This window comes from Coptis chinensis, chromosome 3 (assembly GCF_015680905.1).
Source record: "Coptis chinensis isolate HL-2020 chromosome 3, ASM1568090v1, whole genome shotgun sequence".
Taxonomy (NCBI): domain Eukaryota; kingdom Viridiplantae; phylum Streptophyta; class Magnoliopsida; order Ranunculales; family Ranunculaceae; genus Coptis; species Coptis chinensis.
Window position 1 is genome coordinate 36,350,097 of NC_141458.1, and position 7,312 is coordinate 36,357,408.

The 7,312-nt window shown below is 34.3% G+C and overlaps 1 long non-coding RNA gene across 1 annotated transcript; it reads right to left on the reverse strand.

Annotated features, from left to right (window-relative positions):
• Positions 1-281: 281 nt before the first annotated feature.
• Positions 282-4,455, reverse strand: LOC147509424 (uncharacterized). The gene is made up of 2 exons (XR_015218490.1): positions 4,272-4,455; positions 282-497 (listed from the first exon to the last, which is right to left on the reverse strand). It is a non-coding gene; the product is annotated as an uncharacterized LOC147509424 (long non-coding RNA).
• Positions 4,456-7,312: the final 2,857 nt, after the last annotated feature.

Genomic DNA, 7,312 nt, shown 5'->3' on the forward strand with positions numbered 1-7,312 from the left:
CAATAGATATAGTACTTTTGTTGGTTTTTAAGTATAAACTGACACAACGGGTATACTACTTGTGTCGGTTTTAGCCTTGCACAACTGTAAATTTGCTATGGGGAAAGCACAAACAGGCACAAGAAATAGAGTTGTTGTGTCGGTTCTTCTTTAAACCGCACAAAATTGGATCCCTTATTGTGTCGGTTTTAGTGGATCACCTGTTTCGGAAAAAAAAATGGAAAACAACAATTGACATGTATAAAATCATTGCCATCCACATCAATATAACACCAACTAACAATTTCAAAACCAATTTCATTTCATTACTAAATAATTTTATTATCCAATGTCAATTTACAAACAACCAACCGACCAAAATACAATTTCAAATGTTTACAAAACCTGCAAAATAAAATCTATTCAACCTAGCCTAACACCATGCAAGAAAATGACTTCATGTCTAGCATATCCATGCATCCATTCAACTATCATAACCCCGTTCTATTAAGTTCAATCTACAAAAAGGAAAAAAAAAAAAAAAAAAACTAGTTAGATTCAATATATCGTAACGCGACAAAATCTAGTATAGTACATCAAGAAGAACTAGTTAATTGGTAACAATAAAACTACGAAACCAATAACAATTAGAACTCCTCAAGATTAGACATATCAATTCTTAACAACCCGAGTTTACGACAAACCAATAAAGATTAGAAGACTCCTCATGATAACAATTCATCCATGAGAATATTATCAAGGCTGAACTAGACTATAATAACTCTTCCCTTCGTGCCTACAAAGATAAGGATACAAAAAGCTTCTATGTCGTGATGCACTAGTAGATAAATCCTTAGATGTAAAATACTAGAGTCGATGAACTCATAAAAAAAATGTTCGTGAACTAAATTAATAAGGCCTATTAAGTCGCTAATATATATATTCAAGGTAACAAAATTAAATTCAAGAACTAGAAACTTGTAAAAATAATGTAGACAATAAATACTTACCCTAGATTAAAAAAAAAAAAAAAAAAAAACTTATATGCCAAATACAATGCTTGGGAAGCAAAACAATAAAAAACACCTTAGAAAAAAAAAACAAGAAATGTAGAATTATTAGACCTAGAATCAACTCATGATAATGAATCAACAAACTTAAACTACAATTAAAACACAACAAATGCAAATAAGTCTCCAACACACAATTCTTGAACATTGAAATTGATAACTTAGGACGATAAAAGAACGAAAGCTCATACACTAGACCAAACAACAACAAATAGAATATGGTATATGCCCCAAGCACTGGTAGCATTTAAAGGTGCACATTGCGAGACAAGAAGCAAAACCAATGGACCTCACTGAATGTCATGCATCCAAAATAAACCATGTAGCTTTTGCATGTTTAGAAACTAGTAAGTAATTGTCACACCCCAAATTTCATAATGACTGATTACCAAAGACGCGTGGCATCTACTGTCATTATGAAACTCAGGATTACCAACTAAGCAAAACCAAAACTAAATAAAGACAGAAATATCTTACAAAAATTTCGACAGAGTCTCCTCTGTATTTTCAACATTTCATAAACTTAAATCTTGTAATATCCTGAAAATCATAACAATATAGATATCTCATTGTTTAACCCAGTTACTTAACCGTCTCGACGAATGCCAGAACAGTTAAATAACCCTTACGCCTCGAGACAATTTAGTTCCTTCCCTTAGAAGGCATCAGTTTCTCTAGCGCATCTAAAATGTACTAAAAACATTGTATAATTTACATCATGACTGTTAGTTCCTCTATACAGTGTGAGGCGTCCTTTTATCAAAATAATCCAACAAATAAAATAGATTTACCTTATCCAAAAATCTTTATATGGTAATCCACCCTTATAAGAAAGTTAATATATATACTTACCATCCTGTAAAGCATATTTTAAACAAGTGAAACTAGTTAATATATTCGAATTCATTATACTATTATACACAAATATCCCTAGCCACGACCACGATAGTCACTTCTACACACTGTTGTGACTGACACATATATCCATGTGTCTCCCCGTATAACCCGATCCACTCTCGGTAACAAACATCTATCGTTGTCGGGATATCGACTAGGATCACAGATCGCCGAGAAGACAGGATCTATATGTTGGTGCGCTATATATCAAATCTTAAATATTACAACAGCCACTCTAAGGCTAAGAGCAACACTTGGGCCAAAAATATATAATCACACCTCGGACAATACAACGTAACCAAGGAATTTCCTAACCCTACACACCTTAGTGATCAAGCAAAAAATTTACTACTCACTACACCCCAGAAGATTCACCCGGGGAATTTTAATTTCATACAATAGAATCAGTCATTACATGACTTTCATGCATATCAAAGGAGTCGTGGCGGACTAGGGATTAACACACAAACCTACAATTAGGAATATTTCCTAAACTAGGTTCATACACATAAAAAGAAAACCTTGGCACGAGTAGCTATCCCATACTTAACAATCCAAACAATATCATGTAGTTAAAATTGTAATTTGTAAGCTTTTTAACCCATAGCTATAAACAACTTTTCCCAAAATCCATAGGTTCTAACATGAAACACTTCAAGCAAATAAAACATTGCCGATGCTCGACCATAGAAACACCCAGGAAAACCAAAGTATCTTAACATCAATAACATAAAATTTATAGTTCTCATATATGCATTATTCAAGCAAGATACTTCAAAACAAATAAAAATCGGGCATATGAACACTTCAAGCAATACATTGACTTTCACACGGGGTTACCATCGAAAATCTAAGCTTACCCACGAACCCATATCTAAAAAAAACTTGACAGCAATACAACAAGCATGACTTCGAGCACTTTAATATATTTTCATCCCATAGATCCAAATAAACTAAGTCAAACAATTAACAAATAGAAAAAAAAAAAAAAATCAATTGTTAATCCATTAAAATTTATAGACTATTCACCTTAAATTGAGAAGCAAAACCAATTCCTACAAGTGAATTTGAATTCTCACAAAATCCGTGTCAACAACATGGCATGGCTCTATTTTCTCCCACTTCTAAACAACAACATGGCTGCTTCTTTCAATTTCTTCTTATTCTCTCTCCTAGGGTTAACAATTATCACCTCGAAATAAACTCCACAGATTCGAAAAAACAATTCCATGATAAAATACAAAGTGATTTCTTCAAATAGAAAGCAACTCACCTGTGAAATTCTTGAAATTGAAGCACGAGAACGAGAGAGGGAGGGCTGCAGAGCCTAGAAAAATGCATGCCCAATTCAGAGGGAGAGGGAGAGGGAGAGGGAGAGAGAGGAGGTGGGTGTGAGAAAGAAGACCGTCTGTTTTTGAAGTGGGATGGGTTTCGGTTTCGCGAGCCTGAGATTTCAAGTTTTTTCTTTCAATATCTTCTCCATAGAGAGTGTGATGTGTCGAGAAGAGAAAGAGGTTTGAATTTTAAAGAGTTTTTCTCTTTCTTTTTTTCTGTGAGAGGGAAAAGAGGAGAGACTTGAAACATTTCACTGCAAAATTTTGATGTGTCGGTCTAATGAACCACTACAAAAACTAACTCAGATTTTTATCAGAAACGACACAACAACTCGACAAAACGAGTCCAATAAAAATCTAATATAATAATAGAAATCCTCATAAGTATTACCATCCTATCTCGATAATTCTACACACTTTTCGTCTACTTCCAATTGTACTTGTTAAAAAACTGGACTAACTATTGTGTAAATCAAAATGCATACGATGTTGACACAACAAACCATCACTCACAAAACAGAATTGACTTGAGGGATCGGACTCCTCCCAAGACTGACATCTCCTAATGGGTCATGCTCCACATAATTAAAAGACAAGAGAACTAAACCTAAACATCAAGACTATACATATAAACTATGGCTATCATGTGATCCAGACTAAAGAATTGGGGCTTCACTATAATGTTTCAGAATTGACCAAGGAATTTTATACATTTTAGGAAGGCTTCAAAGCTTTAATCAGGAGGGACCCTAGAGACTATGGCTAGCTCTTGACAGTATAAACAGTAAAGGTTTATGCACTCGGATTCTTCGCAAAAAAATTCAATTCACAACACAACAATAAAGGTCTAACCTTTCACAAGCTCCAAAATCAATTCGACAATGTAATCAATGGCTAAAGACATTATCACCTCAAAATAAACTCCACAGATTCGAAAAAACAATTCCATAATAAACTACAGAGTGATTTCTTCAAATAGAAACCAACTCACCTGTGAAATTCTTGAACTGGAAGCACTAGAACGAGAGAGGGAGGGTGCCAAGCCTAGAAAAATGGATGCCCAATTCAGAGAGAGATTAATTGATCGACGAACGCAAGAGAGAGAGAGGAGGTGGGGTGTGAGAAAGGAGACCGTTTGTTTTTGAAGTGGGTTTCAGTTTCGCGAGCCTGAGATTTTTTTTTTTTTTTTATTATTATGATTATTTATTTTTTTTTTTTTTTTTTTTTTTTGGATCACGAAATTAAGTTAGATCTTAATTTGGGAAGCACAAAATTTTGATGTGTCGGTCTGATTAAGTATAGAAAACACTATACAGTTTTAACCCAAGTGACACAACAGAGTTTTAGTATAAGTAACACAATTGCAAAACTTGTAGTGTCGGTTTTGGATGAAGTGACACAACAAACCTGATCCTAATACAAACGAACCTAAAACCGACACAAAAAGTTGATGTGTCGGTTTCCCACAAATCCATCACACCAAAAACCGACACAACAACTCCTTTTTTTAGTAGTGTAAAACCCTTCACTATAGAGGGTTAATGAAACTCATGTAAGGAACATTTTTTGTTAATGGTGTTATAGTTTAATTGTTTAGGGCAAATAGGCTAGAGTTTATATCCTACCACAAAATGGTAGTTGGTGTACTGTAGATTATAGTCATGAGTTGAAGCGATTTCTCAGAGATGAGTTATCACTTAAATTTTTCATGCTAGCAGCATAATCTTAGAGATGAGATTATATTGTTAAGGATCAAAATTAGATTATTTCTTAGGATTTGTCTATGAATTCTAAGAAAGATTAGAGATTCAATGAATTGGATTCCATCAATCGAGGTTTTTCCTTTACATGAGTGGATTTAACTCTCTACACCTCTCTATCTCTCAATTTCTCTTTTTAGTTATAAATTTGTGTATGTCTACGTATAGTAATTTGTAATTCAAGTAATCTAAAATCAAGCTAAGTAGTTTTAGTATAAATCAACTGTCAAAATCTTTCTCTCTCATTAAGATTTGATCTCTAGTTTGTAGTCCAGTAACTCGAACGTGTGCCCAAGGTGGGTATGAGAATGAATCTTTACTCGAATTTCAACTCCAACGTGTTTTGAGAGTAAGGTGTTGACATAAGTGTACGTTTGTATTATGTTGTGTTGTAAATCATATCATTGCATTATATACTCAAATTTACATTTATCATTTGGTATATTGATAGGAGTGAATATTTTGTTAATAGGTTGAGGGTTTAATTTTTAGGAGTATTACCGTGGATTATACTAAACATGTTACAACTTACAAATATAGGAGATTGTCTCTCTGAGGTATTATAAAAGCCATCATGTTGAGACCTAACAAAACTAGAATGGACTCTAACTGGTATCTTGGCATCTAAAAACTACCTTGCATGTCCACAAACTTAATCTTGACAATCCAAAAAGTGTATGAAATCCTAAAAACATATTATGATGGCATTTACATCATAACCTTGAGATTTTTAAAAGTGTGATGCTAAAGAATTTTTACATTCCTTATGAACCAGCACTCGTTCGTAGGATAGTTCGAAAGTTAGTGTTAATTCCAGAAGGGAAAGCCTACTAGTTCACACTCCTCACGTAGATGGCGGTGCGGTTTTGCAAAGGCATCTAAACACAGTACACTCGCGTTGATCCATTCAAAATACCTAACTAAAAGTTATTGGTAACTTAAAAATATAAATAATCATCAACTTGAAATTTTAGGATATGAATGCGCATGACTGGATGTGGTTGTGCACTTGTGCTCATTAGTTTCGCTGTGATCTTGGTGCTCGCATTGATGTTTAGTAAGCTGTTGTAATTTTGTGGATTGGAAGTGTTTGCGACGTTGGAGTTATTGATTAAGTATTGGCCTTTGAATCTGATGGCTACAATAGTTGTACACTTATACGTGTAGTTCTGCTTTCCACATATTTAAAAAAACAATTTCTTGGAGGGAAAAAACTACTCATCTTTATATATATATATAATAGCAGTCCCTTTTGGAGTGCTGTGAGGGTGTCCACGTAGGCAAATTTTAAGTACCCACTTTACTCACGCGAAATCGAGATCTAAAAACTACTTCATAAAAATAAGGAGAGAAAAAAGAAATTATACCCAGCAAATAAGATTCTAAACCCCACGAGTCCCCCAAAGCCTTCTTTCTCCGCCTCCTTCCCTAAGAACAAAAACACTAAATGCATATTTAATCACCCCCCTATCTCTCTCTCTCATCTCCCATCGTATCTATCTCTCTCATCTGCATGTAACAATATTAAATACCCATCTCTTACTCTTCCAAAATTCAACAAATCAAAACACCCCTATCTGTGATCTATGGAGAATTTGCAAATGAGGAGATTTGCAGGTTTTTGGATTAGTAGAACTATTGGCTTAAGATGAATGCTCTACTATTTTTTTTCTCATCCCTGTTACCATGTATTTTTTTAAATGTGGTTGCTTTCCATATTTCCTATAATGTTATTTTGATAGAACCTCTCCACGAGAAAATGTTGTACATCCGTCTTGATATTAATCCTACAATGGTTTTGTGTAACAAATTACTCGGTCTAGATTTGACTTAATAGTTAGATAGTTGCCGTCTCAACTTCAATAAACTCCAGCTTAATAGTTAGATAGTTGCCAATTCTTAAAAATAAGTCTCTCTTCTGTCTCTCTCCGCGAACCCTACCCTCTTCAATTCACGGAGCCAACTCCAATTACCCACCCCTATTTTATTCAAAGGAAAAAAAACCCGAAGGGTTTGGCGTTTTAGATCTCTCCCCATTCACGTTAATTATTTTATTGTAATTGAAGCCCTCATTCACATTCTACTTTTTCCAGTTGAGAGGAAAAAAAAGGGAACTCATAAAGCCGGAAGGGTCTTTGCACGGCTGCTCTTTTTCCATATTCTCTTTGAAATCCAACATGCTAATGCCTTCGTCCTGGTACTGGTAAATATTTTTTTACATTATCTGAGGAACTGTATTAATGCTAATGCTTCATCTATTTTTCCTTAATGA